This window comes from Coenobita brevimanus, chromosome 90 (assembly GCF_032717465.1).
Source record: "Coenobita brevimanus isolate Jiangsu-jjx chromosome 90, ASM3271746v2, whole genome shotgun sequence".
Lineage (NCBI taxonomy): Eukaryota > Metazoa > Arthropoda > Malacostraca > Decapoda > Coenobitidae > Coenobita > Coenobita brevimanus.
The window spans coordinates 8,458,538-8,485,866 of record NC_137043.1 but is presented as its reverse complement, the minus strand read 5'-3'; positions in this window follow the sequence as shown (position 1 = coordinate 8,485,866).

The following is a 27,329-nucleotide window of genomic DNA, read 5'->3' as shown; positions in this document are numbered from 1 at the left end:
CACTGTAATATCAATAAATAGAAAAATAAAATAAAATAATAATAGTAATAGTAGATGGTTGGTAACCACAGCCGTTGGCGTGCTTGGGGCCAACGGATTGTAATATGAGGGTTAGTGTTAACCTTCACAATACAACTCCAAATGGTGAACTGTATTAGGAAGGTTGGTTTTGATCTTCACAATATAATTCCCAATGGATGGAGGTGAAGTTACTTATAAAAAAAAAAAAAAAGTAGTAGTAGTAGTAGTAGATTTTGTTGTTGTTGTAGTACAGGTAGTATTGGCTGTAATAGAAAAGCTGATGACAATCTTGCTGTGGCAAAGGGCTAAACTAAATGTGAATCAGGTTATCTGTAGGTTGAATATTTCCTCTTCCTGCAGTTCACCATCCTGCTTTTGAAAGATACGGAGGAAACTGAGAAACGTTTTGTAACACCAGGCGCCGCCGATTATATCAGTGCCACCGCGTGAAGGCGTTCGTCTCTTGCACCATGACGTCAGAAAACAGAAGTGCTTCCAAGCGACCCAGAATATGGTTAAATCTACTCATATGATCCTGATGGTAGAATGCTGCAAATAACATACTTGAAAATAGTAAGAGAGTGTGTGTGTGTGTGTGTGTGTGTGTGTGTGTGTGTGTGTGTGTGTGTGTGTGTGTGTGTGTGTGTGTGTGTGTGTGTGTGTGTGTGTGTGTGTGTGTGTGTGTGTGTGTGTGTGTGTGTGTGTGTGTGTGTGTGTGTGTGTGTGTGTGTGTGTGTGTGTGTGTGTGTGTGTGTGTGTGTGTGTGTGTGTGTGTGTGTGTGTGTGTGTGTGTGTGTGTGTGTGTGTGTGTGTGTGTGTGTGTGTGTGTGTGTGTGTGTGTGTGTGTGTGTGTGTGTGTGTGTGTGTGTGTGTGTGTGTGTGTGCGCGCGCGCGCGCGCGCGCTCTTCTCTCTTACCCTTCCCTTCCTTCCTCACTTCTCCCCTTCCCTGCCTCCATCCCCTTTTCTCCTCTCCTCTTAGTGAACCGATGGACCTGGGGTATCAAGAATCATGAATCTGCCATCCTTTTATATTCCCATTTCTCCTCTCCTCTCCTCTCCTTAGCTACAAATCCAGTGAAATAAGACTGACACCATCCCAGGATCCTGGGCCTGGATGTGTCGTGAATCATCGATCTTCAGATTGGGAGAACAGTCAGTCAGTGGTCAACGTCACAGGAAAGGGTCAAAGGTCAAGATCACTGAGCAAAGCCAATTGAAAAATGTGATCTAATTTGAACCAATGACGGTGGAAGGGTTAAGGATCAGACAAGAATCAAGTAGTTCGATTTTGAGAGTAGCCTAATATGTCCAAGATGCAAAGTGAACTACTCTGCTGTTAGACCAGGTGATGGACGTGTGTGTTGCTGTCTCAGTGCTCCTTCTTGTGTTATTTTGAGTATCGGCATAATCTGCATGAGTAACGTACGGAAGGATAAAGAGGTGTAACGCAGACTGGTTCATATATAACTCCTCTTTCACTGCGTCGGGTGATTTCTTGCGTGTTTCGGTGACGGCCATGTATTACCAGTGTTTATACAACATCTGTCATTTCCTATTCCCACTGTCACACACACGCCCACACCAGAAAACTGAGCTGCCTCCACAACCCGCAAGATAAAGCAAAGTTAAATACTCGTGGAGCGCTATGTACCCAGCGAACTACCCGGTATGTAAATTAATTGCTAAGAAAAACAAATGTAACAATCTCCAACGCCACCAAGAGTAAGGGACAGAGTCAGGTGTATGCAAGCCGACCGTTATTGCACATAAGCAGTCACAAACCATAATATCCAGTCCACCCTAATAAATCCTGAGGTTAGGACCAGGACTCTTTCTGGATGGAAGCCCACATTAACTCCAAGGGACCAACGCACTCACCGACATACCAGTAATAAAACCATCGAGGCCTCCGATAACAATCGGTCATATTTCCTGATTATTCTATGCACAAAAAGTAGGTATGGTTGCAAACAGACTATAGTACTGAACTTCATACCCTTCTAATTTCTTCAAAGAACTTTGAAACCAACACAGGTTGTGTTGTTAGGTGAGACTCGAGGCACGTTCATACTCTCATCGGTCTGGCAGGACATTGTATTATAGTGGGTAGGGGGGAGGGGGATATTTCCCCAAGAAACAATTATTCCGAATCTGAAGTGAACTGAAGAGAAGAAATGACACGAAACTAAAAAAGTATTTGAAAGTAGAAATAAACTAAAACTTGGAGACCCAATATGATAGACTAAGAAGGTGGCAGAAATTATTGCGTCATTCTATCTCTTCTTTATTAGTCGTATGCTCTTCAGTTCACTAAAATGGTATTGTGGTAATTTAGTGTTACTTGCAATTGTTGTGTTATTGTAAGTTCCACCGGGTTGTAATTTACTGATCAGGGAATCTGGCATAGACATAGGGAGACTTGTATGCAGAAATCAAACTCACAGTTTGTATGCAGAAATCAAACTCACAGTTTGTATGCAGAAATCAAACTCAGAGATTGTTTGCAGAAATCAAACTCACAGTTTGTATGCAGAAATCAAACTCACAGTTTGTATGCAGTAATCAGAATCTCCCTGTGTGTACGCCGGGTATCTTGTCCATGATGTAATCAATCATATTGATGAAAGCTAGCAGAGCCTTGTACGGAATTTTGACAACTTCCACCACCTGAGCCACAGCATCTATGGCACCTGACACCAGAGAAGCCAAGCCATTACCAACCCTAGCAATCATCTCAGCCACCCCAGCCAGCCCCTTGACAACGCCACCTGCAGCAGTCCCAGTGGCTGAACCGATACTCCCCATAAACACCCCCAGCTGCCCCTCGGCCTCCATTAAGCTGCCCAGGGCGTTGACCAAGGAGTCAGCCGAGGCAGCCACACCGGAGGTCACTCTTGACAGCAAAGGCCCAAGCTCCACCGCCATCACTCCCCCATCAATCACAATTCTGATATTGTTGGTCAACACCATCTCCCTCACCCATACCACACACTCCCCAACCCCCCTCATGGCATCAGCAACACCCTCTTTTATCTCCCCAATCTTCCCCTTCACCTTCTTTACTCCCTTCAGCATCCCCTTCTTCCCTGCCTTCAGCCCCTTCAACAGCCTCTTCTTCCCACCAGTTAAGGGCAGCAGTCACCCAATTAAGGGCAGCAGTTAGGGTCAGCAATCCCACCCTGTGTCACCCAGTTAAGGGCAGCAGTTAGGGTCAGCAATCCCACCCTGTGTCACCCAGTTAAGGGCAGCAGTTAGGGTCAGCAATCCCACCCTGTGTCACCCAGTTAAGGGCAGCAGTTGGAGTCAGCAATCCCACCCTGTGTCACACGTATAAGGGCAACCAATCAAGCCACCCAATCATGGGCAGCAGTCAGGGTCAGCAGTCCCACCCGCAAGGTCAGATGACCAAATACGGGTCAGCAAGGGTCCTCTTTCACTGTGTGGAAGCCGCGAGAAGTACCAAGCGCTTGGAAGTGCGAGGAGACAATAACGGAACCAACAGCTTTCATCGAGGTAACTAAAATTTTATATATTGGAAGGTATATTTAAGCGTCTAATGCTCCCACATTTTTAGTAATATACTAGTAATCTAAAATGTTATACGAGGGAAGGTATATTTAAGCGTCTTTTCTGTACGATTTTTATCAATAAATTTGTAACTGCGGGGACTTGAGCCATCACTATGTGCGTGAATTCAACACTACAACGACTGAGCTAAGGAATTATCTAAAATTTTTATGACTGGAAGGCATACTTAACTAATTTTTAAAGACATTAATAAATTAGAAACTGGGATGACTTGCACGAATGAAAAACTACCCGCGAAAAAAGATCACATTCATATAACAAAATAAATTACCTGCGAAAATAGACATCAATTTAGCATAAACGACAAACTACAAAAAAAAAAATAATAATAAGTCTCGCAAAAGAGACAAAACACCTTGCGAGGAAAAGGATTCAGACTCTTACTAAAGAAAAACTAATTGCTGAAAAAGAGATCAAGAATCACTTAAAAGAAAAACTACCTACGAAATCAGATTCGCTTAAAAAACAAAACTACCGGAAGAAATAAAAAGTTAGGTCGTGCAAAAAAAAAAAAAAAAAAAAAAAAAAGAGATCAGATTCACACAAAAATGAGAGAGAGAGAGAGAGAGAGAAGGTTCGCACAAAGGAAAAATACCCATAAAAAAGTACAGTAAGTATATAAAACTAAACCGCACATAGAGGTACGATCGGCGTCCCCATGCCTGCGAGAAAGTCAGCATCAACCTCGCCAAGGGGTCTGGCTGCGTAATGTTGTTGGCGAGTTAACGTCTACTATACGATGACGTGCAACCATCACTAACAATTGTCCTACTTGTTATTATTTTGTTATATTTTTTCTTCCCACTTTTCACTACAATAGTGTTCAATTTCTTTCTTTCTTCTCGAAAAGATTTCCGTCAGTTCTATACTGCAAGGGGTTTCTTCTCATTTTTTTCCGGACACTTTCGGTTGGTGGGTTTGGTGGGTAAGGGAGAGCTTTCTTCTCTGCTCTCCTTATCCTATTCTAGAAGCATAGCCACACTTTTAAGGAGGTGCCTAGCATGGACCACTTGGCCTACTGCAGTTATCCTCTTTTATATGTTCTTAAACGTTCGCCGACACATTCCCGCCGGTTATGGTGAAGGGAAATGATGTATGCAATATGTTTATGTCATTGCAATTGAAGTACGCAAAAAAAAAAAAAAGAAAAAAAAAAAAGAAGCACAAGGAAAGATACTCTCTACACCAATATGAAGTGATGCAACAAAAGGGCATACAGCGGAATGATACACTATATATTGACAAAAGGAAGTAATAATAATAAAAAAAATGAGCATGAGAAGGAATGATACTTTCCATAGCATTACGAAGTATACAACAAGGGTATGGCAACGAAAGATACTCTCCATAGCACTATGAAGTAAACAACAAGGGTATGTCAAGGAAAGGTAATCTCAGTACCAATATGAAGTACACAACAAGGCGATGACAGGAAAGATACTCTCAATAGCACTATGAAGTACACAAAAAATGAGTATGAGAAACAAAAACATTCTCGATACCAATATGAAGTATATAACAAAAGAGAATAAGAAGGAAAGATACTCAAACGTTTAGGGAGGAACGGGAATCATGGAAGAAAGGGCACAATGTTGGCAAGGGATTGTCATCTATAATTCTTCATTAATGACAGAGTTTGCATTATTGAAAGAGATGATGATGACACTCAGGCTGCTATGACTCACACTCTGCATAATAAAATCATGTGACTGACTGTATTGAGATGTTCCTGTCATGAAGGGGATATGTTACTCAGCATTAATTCTTTGAGGCTGCTATGACTCACCTACAACTGAGTAAAATCGTACGCGTTAGCTGTACTATAACGCTGCAAAACACACCCACATGGGTATTAATGTGTATTAGGCAGAATAAATCGGTGAGGAAAAAATGTCAAGAAGTCGAGAATACAGGCCAGTGTCAAGGCAATCTGGTGTATTATGATATGCTTGGTGCTAGAGAGGGACCCCTTCACGTAGTGGCACTGATATGACCAGTCGGTGCAGCTACCTGGTTATAAAACATCTCGAACTCTCTACCCTCCAAAAGGAGGAGGATGGACTGCAGGATAAGGGCAACTTCAGCCTTCAGTTCATGAACCCGGGGCTGGGGAGGCGGCGGCGGCGGCGGCGGCGACTGCTGCTGCCGCTTCTCTAAAAGGCTTATCAAGATGTGTCACCTCTTGCTTCGTTATAATTTCTTCAATATAACAACCGAGGTTTATCTTTGATGTTACTATCTTTTCAGTTATGATCCAGGTGCAAGATTGCGGTAAATACGGTTAACTAATACTACGACTAATAATGATGATGTCGATGGTGATGATGGTGATCATAAAAATTGTGTTCAATATGAAAATTCGACTAATAAGAATATTAGTAATAACAACAACAACAACAACAAATAATAATAATAATAATAATAATAATAATAACAATAATAATAATAATAATAATAATAATAATAATAATAATAATAATAATAATAATAATAATAATAATAGTAATAATATTAATAATAATAACAGCAATAATAATAGTAATAATAATATCATAATAACAATAATAATAGCGTAGTGGTATTCTGTTTTTAGGGTAGCCCTAAACTGAGTGGTAAGCCAACTGAATTCCTGTAATTCAGGAAAGCATTTACAGCGCTGGGTGTTAACCTTATAACCAACCAGCACGTGTTCCCTACGTGACAAGTGGGTTGGTGGAAGGTTAGTGTCCCTCCCAGGAGAACAACTAACTATAAATACGAACAAGAAGCCTCTGACTAGGACTGACCAAAAGGTGACGACTAGGACCGAACAAAGGACATGATATAGATGGCGACGTGGAATGTAAGGGGTGCAAATGATGAGGTGGAAGAGAGAGAGAGAGATCCTCCAGGTGCTTAAGGATGCGAAAGTGGATGTATGTGGATTAACTGAAACTAAATGGAAGGCGAGAGTGCGAAAGAATTAGAGTATGGAAGGGTATATGTGCGGGAGTAGGTGAGAATGAGAGGTCAAAAGAAGGAGTGTGTATTGTTGTGATTAACAGATGGAATGAGATTATAAGAAAGTATGGATCAGTCGGCTCAATTTTGTGTGGGTAAGATTGAAAGTTCGAGTACAAATGTGGGCGATTCTGTGCGTGTATGCACCAATGCAAGATCGTGCAAGCAGAGTGAGAGAAGAGTTCTGGACAAATGTGGAAGCATGCATGGAAAAGTTTGAAAGGAATAAGAGAGTGTTTTTGATTGGCGATATGAATGGTAAAGTAGGGAATGTGAAGGTGGAAGGAGTAGTCTGCGAGTGGGGTGTGCCTGCTGAGATAGATGAGAATGGCAGTGCTTTAGTGGACATTTCTGCCGGGAGGGGGTTGGTGATGGCCAATACCCTCTTCAGGCACAAAATCATCCATAGATATACATGGCGAGTGTTGAGAAGGGTAGGTGGTGAACTGATTGAACGGAAGGCAATGATTGATTATGTGTGTGTGGATGAAAGGATGTGAAGTTGTGTAATTGATGCAAGATCATATAGAGGCTGGGGGAGTGGACTTTCTCACCACCGCTAGGTGGTGGTGAGAATCAAGGTCCAAGTGAAATGGAGAAATAGAAGAAGGGAAGGACGGAAGGAAGTAGTATATGCACTGAAAGTAGAAAGGTTACAAGAGGATGAGAAAAAGGCAGAATATGAGAGAAAGGTGGAGGAGCGATTGGGTAAGTACGAATTGGAGCAGATGGGGGACGTAGAAGGTGTGTCCAAGGTATTCACAGATGAAATCTGTGCAGCATGTGAGGTGGTGTGTGGGGTGAGGAGAAGACGAAAGGGGTGCAAGGAACAGTGTGGTGGAATGAAGAGCGAGACAGGCTGTGGCACAAAAGAAGAAAGCATATAGTGAGTGGATGAAAAATAGGGGCATGGAAGACGTTGAGAGAAAGAAGAGAGTTATATATAGAGAGGAGAGGTGAAAATATTAGTAAGAGAGAGTAAGAAGAGAGTGGATGGGAAATGTGGAATTTGATTGTAAAGTGGAGGGAATGTAAGAAAATGTTCTGGAAAAAGGTAAAGAGAGTTAGACAGGGTGGCAATGACGTTAGTTGGGGAGTGAAAGATAAAAATGGTAGATTACTAGAGGAGAAGGGAGAAAAGGTGAGCAGATGGAGAGAACATTTTAAGGAATTGTTGAAAATAAAGATTGAAAGTAATGTGAGTATAAGTGGCTGGGGAATGGCTGGGAGAAGGAGGGATGTGAGAAGAGAGAAAGAAATCAGTAGGATGGAAGTTGTGGAAGCAACGAATAAAATCACAATGGTGAAAGCCCCAGGAATTGATGGAGTGTGTGGTGAAATGCTGAAGCATGGAGGAAAGATGGTAGTAGAATGGATGTGGAAGATGTGCAGATTGGCCTGGGAGGAAGATATGAGTCCCGGAGGCTTGAAAGTACGGTATAATTATTCCCTTGTACAAAGGGAAAGGGAAAATAGAAGTGTGTGGTAAGCATAATGGCATTTGTCTTCTGAGTGTAATAGGAAAAGTATATGGTAGGATACTTATTAACAGAGTTAGGGAAAAAACAGCAGAATTAGTTGGGGAAGATCAGGGAGGTTTTAGGAAGGGAAGAGGTTGTGTAGATCAGATATTCATGCTTAGATCTTTAGTGGAAAAGTTACTACAGAAGGAAAAGAAGTTGTATGCGGCCTTCATGGATTTGGAGAAAGCAAATGCCGAGGTGGATAGACAAGGAATGTGGGAAGTATTAAACATATATGGGGTAGATGGAAAGTTGTTGAATGCTGTGAAGAGTATGTATGAGGATGCTAAGGCTGCAGTGCATGCAGGTAGTGAACTGAGTGGAGTTTTCTACTTGAAGGTTGGATTTAAACAGAGATGTGTTATGTGTCCATGGTTGTTCAATCTGTATATGGATGGGGTTATAAAAGAAATACAAAGTAGGGCAGTGGATGTTGGAGTGGCCCTAGTGAGAGAGGGCAGTGTTTGGAAATTCCCTGTACTGTTGTTTGCAGGTGATGCTGTGTTGTTAAATGAAGACGAATGGGAGCTGAAAGGCTTGGTGGATGATTTGGGAAAGTGTGTAAGAAACAGAATCTAAAGGTGAATGTAGGGAAGAGTAAAGTTATGATCATTGAGAGAAGTGAAGTAAGTGGATGTACAGTGAAGCTGAATGAGAAGGAAATGGAAAATGTGAGTGCGTTTAAGTACTTGGGTAGTGTAATGGTTAACGATGGAAGTTTGGAGGATGAAGTGCTTGAAAGGGTACAACAAGGAAGAAAGGTTGCTAGTTCCTTGAAAGCAGTGATATGGAACAGGGAAGTGAGCATGGATGTGAAAAAGTTACTATATGATAGTATTGTAATACCAACTCTAACGTATGGAAGTGAAGCTTGGACGTTGTTGGAAAGACACAAGTCATGAGTGAGAGCAGTGGAAACGAGTTATTTAAGAGGAGCCTGTGGAGTCACATGGAGAGACAGGCTGACAAATGAGGATATAAAGGAGCGTTGTGGTGTGGATGTGATGTGATAGAAAGCGTTAGGACAGACACAATGTGGTTTGGCCACGTGGAGAGGATGGAGAGTGAGAGACTGTCGAGGAGAGTGTATGTGAGTGAGGTGGAGACGGGGAGAGGGAGGGGAAGGCCAAGGATGATATGGAGGGATGAAGTGGAGAGGTATATGAAGGTGGGGGGGGTTGCGAGCTGGGAGCAAGGCAGTGAAATGGCGGGGGACAGGGCGACATGGAGGCGATTTGTTTGTGGCCGCCCCTTGCGGGATTGAAGCTTCTGGCAACAGACAGAGATGGGTAATAATAATAATAATAATAATAATAATAATATTATTATTATTATTATTATTATTATTATTAACAGTAATAATGATCAGATACAAAAGGTGTTCATACAGTGGCTTAGAGACCTATAAATCAAAGAAAAATGAGCCAACGAGAAGTAAGTGGAGACGGAAGAGAAATGTATCGCTGGCCCTAAGAAGAACGAGAATATATTCTACAGGGAGGAAATGGCTTAGTGAAATTAAGAAAAAACATTCCACTGAAAGTACAACAAAACAGGCTCTCTCTCTCTCTCCCCTTTTCCACTAACAGAAAAGAAGAGATAGGGCCTAAATAAAAAACCTGAAAGATATTCGATTGGAGAAAGAAGCGTTGAACAGAAAGATTGCCAAATAGTAAGAAGCATGAAAATGTCTGTTGTGGTCAGAACTCCCCTACCCCCACCCGTGACACACACACACACACACACACACACACACACACACACGAGATAAATGCAGTAAGGATGGAGAAACAGGGAAAAGAATATTGCGAACATGAAATTCGAGGAGAAATATAACCGATTAATGGGATAAAAGAAAGCATGTTTTCTTTCTCTCTCTTTTTCTTTTCTTTTTTTTATTTTTTATTTTTAAGTCAGGCGGAGGTTAAAAGCACAGAGTCTGGTCAGCAAAGAAATCTGTGCTGGCCTGGAATGTTTGTGGGCGATGGGGCTGTGGCAGAGAGAGAGAGGGGGGGGGGTCGATGTATGATTAGTGATGGAGTGAAGTAGTGTATGTGAGTGAGGTGGAGGAGGGGAGTGGGAAAGGCAGGCCGAGGATGAGCTGGAGGGATAGAGTGGAAAGGTGTCAGAGAGTGTGGTATGAGCTTGTAAAAGAGCAGATAAATGGCGGAGAACGAGGCGGCATGGAGGCTGTTTGTTTGTAGCCACCCTTTACAGGATTAATGCGTCTGGTAATAGAAAGATAGAAGTTTAGTGTGCTGACTGCAGTGAATGTCTGTTTCAAAATATCTTCCAGGATTGACAGTGTAAGGGAAGGGGTGGTAAATGAATGAGACTGGCCAACACAGAATTATGGGGATGATCTGAAAATGTAGTGGGAATGGAGAGAGGCAATGAGAGTATACCAGGTGAAAATGGGTGCTGTATAATTCATAGTTTTGCGTGCACAGAAGGTAAATTCGAAAGTTTCCTCCAACTACAACAAGAAAAGGCAAGCACGGTCTGCTTTCAGTTACCAGCGTCTTGGAACACAGGTAAAAATGCAAAGTGTACCTAATGACCAGGCGAAGAAAGATAGTTTCATCAAAGCAGTCAGCCCCTCCCTTCTCTTTCTCCCCAGTAACGAGGTAACATCATTTACATATTTTGACCCGGAGGCAGCTTGGCATAAATTCTTTTCATCTTCCTATCCGTGTCCGTGCCTCCTCCAGTACACTTCAATTATTATTGTCAAATGGAGCGGAAAATTACCACTTAAGCGCCGTTATCTTTCATTCGACGAGGCTATCAGAGAACAGGAAACAGCGTAAGGGTACCCTGTGATGCTGGGAAGGACGGATGTGAGTACGCCATTTTTGACTGAGGGAGATGCTGGCTGATGGAGTTTAGTGAAGGAAAAATACAAATTATAGATGAAAGAATGGGTCTGAAGGAAAAGCATAGTACAAAAAAATGCTGTGACTTTTGGCAAAACGGGGGTGATGAAGGAAGATATAGAGTAGTAACATTATTAAGCTCCAACACTCACTCTTGTGCGATGTTTTGAGGATATATCTGTTGGTCTGCTCAAAGATCAGTCAGGCATGAATTCCCAAAATTCATAAAGTGAGACTGCTCCCTGTCCCAGCCTAGGACCGAAATCACGTAGTTTCATACATTATATCATATATTTAACCATTTGTCCGTCACCTAAGATGATGGTACGAGGGAAGCTGAAGAAAATATTAAATATACTTAACAGCTCAATTAATTCGATCTTTTATTTATTTATCGGTAAAGTTTGTCATGAATGAATGTTGCGTTCTCCAAAGGATTTATGTCTTAATTTTTTCTTAGCTTTTTTTTTTTTTTTCTTTAATCGGGAAAGAAAATGTAACTAATGACAGGAAGATGAATAATACAAAAATAAGATTAAGAAATGAATGAGGAATAGAGGTGGGAGAAAAGTAGGCTAAGTTAGTGTTTAGACTCCTCTCTCTCTCTCTCTCTCTCTCTCAGCCAATCAAGTTTTTGTAAAAAAATGTTCCGATTAAAGTTTCCAAACAATAGTTGATATGGGCACTATTATTATTATTATTTTTTTGCCTATTTTTTTTCCAGAAAGGCTTACGTTCGGTTAGGTTAGAAAATGTTAGGCTAGATTAGAGAAGAATGTTAGATCAGGCTTTATTTGTATGCCATGTTAGCTAAAGTTAAGGTATATGACGTTAATCTGTTGTCGTTTGGGATTGGTTGGGTTAATCTGTTGGGATAGGTTATGTCAAAGGGTTTTGTGAGATATGTCAGTTATGTTAGAATAAAAGAGTTCTTTAGATTAGCTTCTGTTAGTCTTCCAGTTTGGCTTTGATTACAGTAGATTAGGTAAGTCTGTTTGGTTTGGTTTAGATAAAGACGATTCATCCACGGCTTAGTGTGTTAGGCTACGTAAGGTTTATCTATTTGGTTCCCCCGTTAGGTGAAGTTAAGTTAGGCTCGGGTTACAGACTTAGAACGTCAGCAGACTAATCCTGGTGGCTTTTTTTTTTTTTTTTTTCCGTTTCCGATTGTTTTCTCTGAGGCTATCACCAGTCAACCTTACTGAACTTAGGAAGCACCTTTGCAATGAAGATAGAAAAATATACCTAAACTATGACAAAGTCATCCATAGTGAGCAAGAATTAGAGTTACGTGCTTAAAGCTCAAATCACAAAATGGGATGCAGTGCTCCCCTAGCCCCCCCTCATTTTGTGTGTGTGTGTGTGTGTGTGTGTGAATTTGCAAGCAGGAAGTGATGATGGGACGTATTCGTCCTTCCTATATGGTTGCTGTCTGCGTTCTGTAACGTGGGATGCAGGCTGATCATACCCAATAACCCCACGAATTCTATAAATGACCTTCAGTCATAAGGAGTTTTAATTTCACTTTTCGAGTTAAGCTTAAAGCATGCGATATTAATTTTCAGATATGCGTCATTGGATTAAAGGGCCAAACCAGAGCACTCCAATCACGTACTTTTTTTTTTCTTTGCTTCGCACAGATAATTTCCTTAAGGAGATAGCATTTGTAGTAGCGAAGTACGATACATTGTCCATTAGCTCTGACACCTGTATTTTTCTCCTTGAGGTGAATAAAACCGTCTGGAGGTAACAACATTATTATAGTAAATACGTCAAGGATTTGAAGAAATAAATGGCAGTGGTGAAATTGCTAACTTTACTAATATACGTGCCTTGGCCACAATTTGTAGTTATTATATCATGAACTTAATAGAGCTTCTAGCACCTCTTTATTGACGATTTATCTTCAGTATTCCACCCAACATCTCTTTTAAGCTGTTGGCACTTTTTTCAAACAAGTTTCTTTCCTGGCTCTCTGGACCCTACCTCACTCCACCTTGGGGTAGAAAAGAAGGACTGGAAGACGACGATGACGATGACGATGGCGATGACTGATGACTGATGATTAATAATGATTGTTGACTGATGATTAACGATGACTAATGTTTGATAATAAATGATGAGTGATGATAATAAATGATTGATTGACTGGTGATTGATTGATTGACTGATTGATGACTAATTCACTGACTGACTTACTATGATTAATGATTGATTATAACTAATGATTACTTGACTGATGATTGACTGATGGTAGACTGATTTATGACTGATGATTGATTGATGACTGACTGATAGACTGGTGATTGATTGATTGATGTGTGACTCACGATTGACTGAAGATTCATTGACTGATGATTGATTGACCTATGAAGTTTTGTTAAAATTATGTACATCGATTGTTTAGGTAACATAAAACAAATGTCAGTATGTCCTAAACAGAATTAAACTCGTAAAAGATACAGTAATATTTTCAGCCGCACGAGACTAACGTCCTCGGTCCTCGGAATGTCCTAGTTCTCAGAAAAGTTGCCAAAAGTGAGGAAATGTGTCCAAAGTTTGCAATTGGCGGCAGATGGAACTCATACATCAGGCCAGAGTGAGCGGCACCTGATACGCACCCAGTTGCTTTCACTGCATAGCTGTTTACGTCATTTTATTACATGGCTAAATACTAAATTCGTGGGATACGTTAAAAGCCAGTTTCTGCGGTTCATCTCTTACCATTTACATGCTTTATTGTATCTCGCCTATTACATTCATTGATTACATGGCTCATTTTTTATTCGTTGTGTACACTAAGTGGCACAACACACTGTATCGTCCCAAAGTACCATTGATAAATGACGCAATATTAGCACCGCTCTGTATAACAACTGATGAACCTTATGTTAAGAATTAGGAAAAAGTTCCCTTCATTACCATCATGAACATCACCATTATCATCGGTATTCCAGCCCTGTTTCCCACTAATACATGGGGAGGGAGTGCACCAGGTAGAAAGTGAAAGCGCAAAACAACCTCGCTACATTGTGGCTCCCCATTTTACACACACACACACACACACACACACACACACACACACACACACACACACACACACACACACACACACACACACACACACACACACACACACACACACACACACACACACACACACACACACACACACACACACACACACACACACACACACACACACACACACACACACACACACACACACACACACACACACACACACACACACACACACACACACACACACACACACACACACACACACACACACACACACACACACACACACACACACACACACACACACACACACACACACACACACACACACACACACACACACACACACACACACACACACACACACACACACACACACACACACACACACACACACACACACACACACACACACACACACACACACACACACACACACACACACACACACACACACACACACACACACACACACACACACACACACACACACACACACACACACACACACACACACACACACACACACACACACACACACACACACACACACACACACACACACACACACACACACACACACACACACACACACACACACACACACACACACACACACACACACACACACACACACACACACACACACACACACACACACACACACACACACACACACACACACACACACACACACACACACACACACACACACACACACACACACACACACACACACACACACACACACACACACACACACACACACACACACACACACACACACACACACACACACACACACACACACACACACACACACACACACACACACACACACACACACACACACACACACACACACACACACACACACACACACACACACACACACACACACACACACACACACACACACACACACACACACACACACACACACACACACACACACACACACACACACACACACACACACACACACACACACACACACACACACACACACACACACACACACACACACACACACACACACACACACACACACACACACACACACACACACACACACACACACACACACACACACACACACACACACACACACACACACACACACACACACACACACACACACACACACACACACACACACACACACACACACACACACACACACACACACACACACACACACACACACACACACACACACACACACACACACACACACACACACACACACACACACACACACACACACACACACACACACACACACACACACACACACACACACACACACACACACACACACACACACACACACACACACACACACACACACACACACACACACACACACACACACACACACACACACACACACACACACACACACACACACACACACACACACACACACACACACACACACACACACACACACACACACACACACACACACACACACACACACACACACACACACACACACACACACACACACACACACACACACACACACACACACACACACACACACACACACACACACACACACACACACACACACACACACACACACACACACACACACACACACACACACACACACACACACACACACACACACACACACACACACACACACACACACACACACACACACACACACACACACACACACACACACACACACACACACACACACATATATATATATGTATACGAGAGAGAGAGAGAGAGAGAGAGAGAGAGAGAGTGAGTGAAAGGGGAGAGGGGAAGTTAGGAAGGATGCATATAAAAGGAAGACCTTGAAGCAGAGATCAGTACTTTCTTCTCAGGTCACCTCACAACGACAAAGAGCCTTATTTATAGTTTTTCTTAGGTTGCGTGTAAGATTGCTTCTGTTAAGTTTGCCTTTGTCCATATAGCTATCATTATATTTACACTCGAGGTGGGATTAATTTTAACGCGACCATATGTGTGAAATATTATGTTTTGGGATGAAAGTTAGTTCAGAACCCTGTATAATGCGACCCAAGGAGCTCAGGACTGCCATATTAGGGACAGTTACGGTCAGTACCATCGCCCCAGTTTTTGACTGTACACTCGGGGACAAACGTTCACCAAATATTTCACCACTTCCACTTCTCACGATCCTTTGCTGGGTAATATTCCTGGTGTGAGAGGCTTAGTATGCCTCTCTGCTCATACTTGATGGTCTTCGCTTCTTCCACTACTCTTTCCTCTGATGCTTAATACTGCTACGGTTCGAGAGGCTTGGACTAGCTAATGCATCAGGAAGGAGAGCGACGGATATACCGTATGTGTGAAGGACACGCAAAGGCACTGTGAGAGTAACATTAAATAAACCCCAATGTAATATTCTGAAGAAGTGTCTCAGGCTTTGGGAAACGGATTGCTAGGTATAGGCTTTGGGAAACGGATTGCTAGGTTTCGAAATTCACTGTTCTCTCCCTCTGGTCACGAATAATTATTAAATGACGGAATGTTTATGTCCAGAACTATACATTCCACCTAAATATAGGAAGAAGTAAATTTATTAGAGAAAATAGTACGTAAAGAGTCGCCTTGTATTCTTGTGTCCCACTGAGAGTACAGACCTGACAGTCGCTACTCTCTTGCCCAGTAGTACTCCTACGTACCCTAACACCAACCTTTACAGGCCACCGCCTCCGTGCAAACATACACTCTGGCCCAGTAATACTCCTACGTACCATAACTCCAACCTTTACAGGCCACCACCTCCGTGCAAACAGTCACTATCTATTATTAGTACACGCTCTGCGATTCGCATTGAGGAATTAGGTAATGGTGTTAGTGGGGCAGATTTTGGGGAAAAGCAGTAAAGTCTGTTTAACGACATTTAGATCATCAACCTGTTCTGTGTCCAAGTGTGGGAAAGAAATCACCTAATTGAGGGAGAGAGAGAGCTAACAGTGATAGTGCTCAGTTACCTGTGAAAGTTCCCACTGGATACACAATGTCTCAGTTACCCTCACCCACTGCTTACCTGGTGTCCAGCAATACCTTACTATGTGTTTATGCGATACTGAATACTCAGCCCTTGAAAGTATATACTCGTGACTCATACGCTTTGCTCACCTTCCACACCTATCCAAAGCCAAAAGGTAATCAACGCTAGAGTGCCACGCGGAAAAAAGACCTGTTGTCCGGTGTTAATGTGGTACCTATTATTCTTGGCTACATTTCCAGAGGAACAGAATATTATGACACAGATGCTTGTTTAATACAGTCGTTATTGTAGTTGCTGCTTAAATCCAGCTTCTCTGGCCAAGAAGACTTGTCAACCGCAGGTAAGCAACTGATTTTGAGAGACTGTTCTACAGGTATACTTACTATATTACAGAACATACACAGTGTAGTGGTCCGGCACCCCCTTGAAGTAGACAGCGCTTCACCAGGGTCGGACCGAAGTCCTTCTCATGGTAAAGTGCAGGGAATTTATGAGGTTTGGCTCCCAGGTGGATGCTGTAGGTGCTCCATCCGGGGTGCACAGCACCACCACATGTAGGCTCCTGGTCAGCACCTGTGTAATAAAGCGGCTGTGTAATAAAGAGCCTGTGTATTAAGGCGCCCGTGTAATAAGGCGCCTGTGTAGTAAAGCACATGAGTATTAAGGTAAAGGTCCTATGTGGAACCTGGCTATGAAATCCTTTCAGTGGGTGAGAAAAATCTATTGATCACGACTATATCTCAGACTGTTCCCCACCCCGCCTTCACCTCACACCAGTCAAATCATTTAAATCTTCACTCCATTCCCTCACATTATGTAGGTTTCCTCGTCTTCTCTCGATTTTACACCACTCTCATTTATACATGTATCCACCCCGCCCCTCCACTTCGTCCTCGGACTTCATTTCTCCCTCCGCCTCAATCGTATACTCTCGCCATGTCAATCTCTCACTCTTCATTCATATCTTACAGTCATAACATCTCAGGGTACTTTAGATTCATGGTCGCACAGCACTATGACATCTATTTATTGGTTTATTCTTGTTGGTTCAAGACTACTTCATTCAATTTAGGAAAGGCCTTTCAAAATTAATGGGGTTAAAAAGAGTATTCTTTCAGTTCAATACCATGTTATAGTTTCATTCCCCGTTGCTTGCAGACGAGTTTATTTTGCTTACGAAAGGACTTTCTTGCTGAAGAAGCTATCTACGTTAATCATTTTAACTATTTGACTTAGTCTCAGTTTCATTATTTTATTTTAATTGCTTCAAGCATTTTCATATACAAAATGGGATAAAAGGGGTCGCAATGAAGAGGTTTAATCTAAATATTTTTGTGAAATCGTTTCTTTCAGTGTTGTTAAGTGAAGACGAAGGGGAGCTGCAAGGCTTGGCGGATGAGTTTGGGAGATTAAGGAACGGAATCTAAAGGTGAATGTATGGAAGAGTAAAGTTATGGTCTTCGATAGAAGTGAAATCAGCTAATGTGCAGTGGGGTTGCATGAGGAGGAAATAGAAAACGTAAGGCATTTAAGTACTTGAGTAGCGTGATGAGTAAGGATGGAAGTTTTGAGGGTGAAGTGTTTGAAAGGGTACAACAAGGAAGAGAAGGTTGCTGGTTCCTTGAAAGCAGCGATTAGAAACAGGGAAGTGAGGATGGGAGTGAAAAAGTTACTACGTGACAGTATTGTGATACCAACTCTAACGTATGGAAGTGAAGCTTGGACCTTGTTGGAGGGACATAAGTCAAGAGTGAGAGCAGTGGAAATGAGTTATTTAAGAGGAGCATGTGGAGTCACATGGAGAGACAGACTGACATATGAGGAAGTGAAGGAGCGTTGTGGTGTGGATGTGGATGTGATAGGAAGCATTAGGAGAAACACACTGAGGTAGTTTGGCCATGTGGAGAGGATGGAGAGTGAGAGACTGACGAGGAGAGTGTATGTAAATGAGGTGGAGGGGGGGGGAGAGGGAGGGGACGGCCAAGGATGAGATGGAGAGATGGAGTGGAGAAGTATGTGAAGGAGGGGGGGTGTGAGCTGGGAGCAGGGCAGTGAAATGGTGGGGGACAGGGCGACATGGAGGCGATTTGTTTGTGGTCACCCCTTACGGGATTGAGGCGTCTGGCAATAGATAGATAGATAGATAGTTTCTTCATAACGGTCCAGATCTAAGTATATGTTGAACTTGTCACCACTGGCTTTTGCTGGTGCAATGGTCAGTTTCATTACACTGGCTTCACAGCTATTATGAATAAAAATATTCAGAAATTTTTGCTTCTTTCTGAGCCACTAATGACCTAAGTTGATTGTTTGACCTAAATTTGACCTACTAATGACCCAAGTTGACAGATTGACCCTAATTTTACCTACGAATGATCTAAGTTGACTGGTTGACCTACCTACTAAGGACCTAAATTAAAGATGTTGACCTTAAATTACCTACTAATGACCTAAATTGATATATTCAATATTAATCAGGTGCAGTAATGACCAAAATATTGTGGTTGACCCTAATTTGACCTACCAATGACGAGGAAGATGTTGACTTTAAATGACCTACAAACGACCTAAATTGATACGGTTAGCCCTAATTGATGTACTAATGGCCTAGATTGATGTGGCTGACCCTAATTAGGCCTACTAATGACCTTAATTGGTGTGGTTGACCTACAATGGATGTGAATTGGCTTGAGTGACCTGATGACCTGGTATGAAGCCTAGTACCAATTACAAGCCATGTAATTAGCCACCTAGGTATTTTGTTTGTAATTAAGACTATCGAGAATATAATTGGTCGTTTGGAATGTTTTTTTTCTCTCTCTCTCTCTCTCTCTCTCTCTCTCTCTCTCATATACAGGAAGTGAGGCGGTGTGTGTGTGTGTGTGTGTGTGTGTGTGTGTGTGTGTGTGTGTGTGTGTGTGTGTGTTATGAGTCCATATTATATTTACAAATCATAATAGATAGATAGATAAATAGACAGATAGACAGCTCTATGCGAGCCTGGGAATGGGAAATGATCTTGCAAGTTACACTGAGGAAAAGCTGACGACAGATTAGGAAGTAGCCAGTCAGGAGATGATGCTGTTAGTTGGTCAGCGATACAGCAGGTGAACAAAGCCTAGTGACCATACACACACATACACACATACTCACACACAGGCTTCTAGAACTTTCCAACCACAGTGAACACACGTGACACGACTCCTGTTTCACCAGAATTTAGGAAAGAGAGCTCAGAAGGAGAGAGGCCATAGAATCGGCAGGTAGTGGGGAGAAAGGCTTAGCAACTTGGGAGAGAGAGAGAGAGAGAGAGAGAGAGAGAGAGAGAGAGCGAGACAGGGAGGTAGCTAGCTGGACTCTACTTATACTCACTCGTGTGTGAGAGACTCTGTTAATATTTCCAAGACTAATAAAAATAGTCCCATACTATTCCTTACCTCTCCTGTCATTGCATGACAAAAGGGAACCAAGATTATCTACTTACAAAAACTCAAGTATAACCGCTCGTCCACAAGTCTAATATATATAACTTCTCTACAAGTAACTACAAAGTCTTTTTTTGACATTTGGTAGCAGCGAACGTATACGAACCTCGTCTACGAATCAACAGTGAATTCCTACAAAATATCAAGATTGAAAACAAAAAAATACCTCTCACAACCAACGAACTACAACCATCTACAATCAACTACAATTAACAACTCTACGAGTCGTCTGTATAATCTTCTACACGCACCTACAAGTAGCGGCAGTCTTCATCCTACAACGAGTAAATCACAAGAGAAAAGGACCTAGAAAACATCAAGAAAGAAAAACAAAACAAACAAACGAAGAATGAGACAACTCACACCTCACAACCACCAGACCTCACCCTCCTCTCTCTGCTACATCCACCCAACCTCCACCGCTGACGCAGGAGTGAAGAGGTCGAGACGACGAAGCAAATACCAAGTCCATATTCACAACTCATCTTACTCACTCGTCTTCACTCAAGTTACTCATCGCTACTCATTCACTCACGACAGCTACCAGTGTGGGAAGTCGACGTCATCATGCGTGCTTGCTGAAAAGACACCACGTCAGTCAACTCACCACCTGCACCATCACTAACACGATTCCCACCACGGTAAAAATTAGTGAGTTACATAGTTACTTTATTTATACATTACACAGTGATAGACAATAAGCTTCTGCACAAACATATAAAACGTGCTGTATAGTTACAGCTTAAATACACATACTTACTTCAGTTATCTGATAACTCAAACACTAAATAATCACCAACAATAAATATTCTACACTGTATATATTCATTCATTTATTATAACATTTATTTACTACCAACGAGTGTTACCATTTATACCTACATAAAATACGTGTTTCATACATACAGCTATACATTATTATATCTACAAAGTAATAAAGAAAATATACCATCACAGTTACTCAGTGAGCGATTAAAAGAACTGTATTAAACATTTATTAATTAAAGCTACCTAGTGGAAACATATAAATTAAGTTACAAGGTAAACTAGAGAAAAAAATGGCCAACACAAATGACGTTAGCAAGAGTGAACATCTTCAACACAATCGTGAAGACAATGATTTCCACACAGTGCTGACACACATATTACCCACGATAGGTACAAGTGAACAACAAGTCAGTGTATATAGTTAATACTGTATATAGTGTATATATATATATTTTTTATATAAAATAACAAAATATGGGACTATATAATATCATTTTCAGTAATATCTGTGCAATATAAACTAAACCTTAAAAAAGGGTCCCAAGGGATTTAACCAGCAATTATGCAACCATGAACAACACAGAAAAAGCGTAGACAAACGAAGAAAAACAAACTATAGAAAATCAATACATACAAAAAAAAAGAAAAAAAGAAAAAGAAATAGAGTAAGATCACATAACAAACAAATGAAAATAAGTGTAAGTGTTACTACAAATGCCAAAATACCACATAAACTACAAACAAAAAAACAAACGGTTGTCTCCACAAGCTAGTGGCATGGCACATCATATCATCGACCGCAGCATATGTTAGGACTGCAATTATTACAATTATGTAACTACAAACGATATGTAACAATTATGTAACGACAAACGATTGCATTATGTTACACTTGCTACAATTATGTAACTACAAACAATATGTAACAATTATGTAACGACAAACGATTACATTATGTTACACTTTGCCAATTATGTAACAGTTGCATTAACAAGATGTAACTTTTATGTAACTTTAAATACAATTATAAGGCCAAGACACTTATGTAACAGTTCCATTAACAAAATGTAACTACAATTATAAGGCCAACACAATTATGCATTACCACAATATTTTGTAACAATTCATAAAATGTTACAATTACGTATTACCACAATGCTACTACAATGTTATAAGTCATACAACTATACCACAATTCTGTATTACCAGTATCATCATACAAGGTAGGTGAAATATTAGACATTACTAAAGGGATAACTCAATATGTAATGTATAACCTAGCAGTATTACCATTGCACAATTATATGCGTATGTCTGTTATACATACACATCTTACAAAATGTTATACAACAACCATTGCATTTATTCAAATATGTATACAACTTGTTTAAAATGTAATATTACTGAATAATTACTATTTACTATGAATATTATATGTATACAATATTATAATCAATATTATGTACTAATAGATTAGCATGTGTCAATGATAATTGCTGTCGGAGGACCTTCAGCTGCGTGGACCGAGCAATGTTATGAGTCCATATTATATTTACAAATCATAATAGATAGATAGATAAATAGATAGATAGACAGCTTTATGCGAGCCTGGGAATGGGAAATGATCTTGCAAGTTAAACTGAGGAAAAGCTGACGACAGATTAGGAAGTAGCCAGTCAGGAGATGATGCAGTTAGTTGGTCAGCGATACAGCAGGAGAACAAAGCCTAGTGACCATACACACACATACACACATACACACAGGCTTCTAGAACTTTATAACCACAGTGAACACACGTGACCCGACTCCTGTTTCACCAGAATTTAGGAAAGAGAGCTCAGAAGGAGAGAGGCCATAGAATCGGCAGGTAGTGGGGAGAAAGGCTTAGCAACTTGGGAGAGAGAGAGAGAGAGAGAGAGAGAGAGAGAGAGCGAGACATGGAGGTAGCTAGCTGGACTCTACTTATACTCACTCGTGTGTGAGAGACTCTGTTAATATTTCCAAGACTAATAAAAATAGTCCCATACTATTCTTTACCTCTCCTGTCATTGCATGACAAAAGGGAACCAAGATTATTTACTTACAAAAACTCAAGTATAACAACCGCTCATCCACAAGTCTAATATATATAACTTCTCTACAAGTAACTACAAAGTCTTTTTATGACGTGTGTGTGTGTGTGTGTGTTTTCCTGACAGAGATAGACACAGAAACTGACATAGACAGAGGAAGAGAAAAGACTGATAGATAAGCAATTAGAGAGACAGACAGACTGAGGAGAAGTAATAGAGGAATAATTAACTAGTGTGAGAGAGAGAGAGAGAGAGAGAGAGAGAGAGAGGTGAGGGGGCAGACAGGTATGAGGGGATAATTAACCTGCAGACATCTGAACCTGGGGAATTCCATGGCACGTTTAGGCACCAGAGGGGGAAAATTAGCGCATGTAATTTTTTCCTTTTTTATCTTTCCCTTTTTTTTTTTTTGGACTCATTTTTCCACACGCTCAACCCTTTCAGGCCAGTGACGTGTTTTTTGTGTTAATTTTCTTGCTATCCCCAGACGATTTTCTTCAGCGTGGGAGAGAGACTTTTGCGAACTGAGGGGTTTGGATATGTCCTTCGGCAACCCCCCCCCCCTCTCTCTCTCTGACCTTCCCTGAAACTGTCTCTCCTTCATTCTTTCCTCCTTCATCCTCCTCTCCTTCATTCTTTTCTTTCTTCATTCTTCCTCCTCCGTTCCCTCATCCTTCATTCTTCTTTCATTCTTCCTTCTCCCCTCCTTCCTTCTCCCCTCCTTCCCTTTTCCTTCATTCTTCATTCTTTCCTTCATTCTGCCCTCAGCCGTCTCTCTAATATTCCACACTGCCTCTGTGATCCAGTAATTCTCAACTTGTGGGGCTTTTTACAATCCAGGTTTGAACTATTCGAATTCCTGGTTCCAGAGCCTTGGGAACCTATATATTCCTTGAAGCCTTCCCTGTCAGTGACAGAAACACACTGAAATCACCCAAGATCAAGAGTGTATCCCACGAGGGGCTCTGTTCCACAACTGAGTCAAATTTAACATAGAATATCTTCAAGATCGCACACCTCAGAAGGAACGTTCGTGGCAATAACTGATATGAAGCCCAGTACCAAGTGAAGATCTGACCACAGGAACAAGAATCCAGTAGTTCTCAACTTTGGGACTTTGCAAAATTCAAAAGGTAAGAACTATTGGAATTCCTGGTTCCAGAGCCATGGGGATCTACACATACCTTCCTTGTCAGTGCCAGTAACTGCATTGAATTTACCCAAGTTCAAGAATGTATCCCACGAGGGGCACTGTTCCACAACTGAGTCAGGTTTGGCATAAAACAGTTCCTTTTCTTCAAGATCACCCATCTCAGTTGGACCATACACGGCAATAAGTGAGATGAAACCCAAGGAGTGTTTCAACTGCACCAGTATTATATGCTCATCAGCTGAAGTAACCCTGTCGACACAAGAGACAAAGCGGGCAGCAATTGTCACAGGCAGACCAGTAGTATGTATAACTATTGCTACTCGTCTCATCATGCCTGGGCCACCTCATTTCATATATCGCAGCTATGCCAACACACAATTGCCCCAACTTTAAGAGTCATTCAGAACCAATGGGTGTCCTCATAACTCTCATCCATGATCGGGACAACACTTGTATTCTGTCCCAGCTGATGCAGACATTATTTTCAGTAAAGAATGAGTGATACGATCCTGAGTGTTACAAAGTGGTGGGTGCAGCAGACTGGGAGTTCAATGTTTAATAGATTACTGTTCCAAGGGTATACTTCTACTTTCCATATCCTGAAAAAAATAGTAATTTTAAAGAGGCCATCACTGAAAGAATTGGTAATTTCAGTAGCATTATCTGCGTAAACAAATGGTATACATATTAGAACGTTCCACACATCTCGAGTGATTACACCATATAAGATCATTCGAAATATCCTGAATAAAAATGATAAATTATAATGGTCCTAGTTCACAGCCTTCGGGAACACAAGTAGTAACATAACTGAATTCTTTGCAATGACTGTTCTTTTGCAATTGAGTAATGATATCCAGAAAACGTCGTCCAGTACTCATCAGGCGTAATTCATATACAATGCCCATGTAGATGACAATCAAAATCAAAACGGTCCATGTCCAGAGAGATGGGTTCCTTGTTTAAGTGCATGGCCTTTTCAAAGTCTCGGAAAAGTGTTCAGTGTGTCAGTAGACAGAGTGACTAGATACGACGAAAAGTTACTGGAAGAGATAAGAAAAAAAATTATCAAGAGTAATAATAGAGAAATCGTAGAGAGGTGAAAAGTCTAATAAAGTCAGAAAAAAAATGGAGGAAGTGATATTAAAAAAAAAAAAAAAAAAAATGGTAGTGATCAGCAGAAAATATTGCGTTGGTATTGCATAGAGAGGGTCAGCTTTGGAGAGACGGTACCGTGTAGCAGACAGGAGGCGGCGTCTGGCTGATCCGAGAAAAAAAATGTGTGGCGAGGCTGGCTGAAGAATAGAGAGGTTAGGTTCACCAGCGGTCAAGAGCAGGGGAAGGATAAATAATGGAAATAAAATGAATGACCTGAAGAAGAAATGAAAAAGAAAATGGAAGAAGGATATGATGAAAACATGATTATGGTCGAACTACTATCACCCGACGGACAGGGTCACTTCAACTAGCTTGAATAGAAAGATGTGGTTGCATGTAATTCAGTCAGGGTTGGGTATGGTGTAAGAATAAGTCTGGTTATTTATGAAATTAACCTTTCAATGTGATGAAACATGGCCGAAACGAGTTAGAGATTTTCACCATGTTAAAAAAAAAAAAAAAAAAAAAAAAAAAAAAAAAAGTAAAACTTCAGATCGCTGTAGGTTTGGAAGGGAATAAGTAGGCTTTACAATACATATATATATATATATATATATATATATATATATATATATATATATATATATATATATATATATATATATATATAAAGTATAAAGAGTAGAGTATTAGTGGCAGTCAATAGGAAGAGAATGATGTAAAATGGAAAGGAGAAAGTAAGTTAAATTAGCTAATACAAACAACTCTTAAATCAAGTAATGTGGAAAATACCGAGGGATCAGAGGATCCATGTCCCATATCCTTCGACATGTAGAATTTTACTAAAGACAAATATTAAGACTGGCTCTGAAACATGTACTCTTACGAGGGAGTCTACTTGAATCTGTCAATAAGTGGAGTATGTAATCCATAAGCAGTAACTGAAGGGATATGAAAATGAAATGGAATGACCAATCAACCTTTAACAATGTGACAACAAATAATAGAGTGGATAAAATTTGTACTTTCGTATGTAGATCAGGCACTGCACAGCTACTGTAGTTACCTGAAGAAACGGGGGAAACCATTACAAGTTGCATGTTTGATTACATATGAATCTTATGACATAGCAATAAAACATGAAAAACTAGCTTCCTGCATTGTTGTTTTCATACGTCATAAAACTACTACATATGAGCTAACTTTGACTACAAAAATCACAATGGCCATCAATAATTATATGCACAGCAACACATAAGCTGTAACTTACCAACACTTATAGATACTTATGGAGAGGAGCCATAACTGACACAACTCTTTCACCTTAACTTGGCCCATGATTTTCGTTCTTTTGTAGCTATTTTATGTTGTTCAGTGGGATAAAAAGACAGGCAAAGTTAAGTTAAACGAGTTTAGTTTAACACACATGGTGCAGGGTTTTCGCACTACCGTTGTCTGAAGTCCCTGTCAGAATTAGGCAAATAATACAATGCTTCCTCGTAAAACTATCCCCATATTGGTGCTGGCCATGGTACAGCCAATGTTTGCTATGGATTGAAAACTAAAACAAGTGCCAAAACTATGTTACTTACTCGCCAACAGTTGCATCAAACTGGAAACTGATGAGAGAAAGAAAAGCTAAGTTGTATAAAAACAAAATTATTGAATCAGAGTTTTAGTCTGTACTTGGTCTTTAAATATCAAGATTTCTTT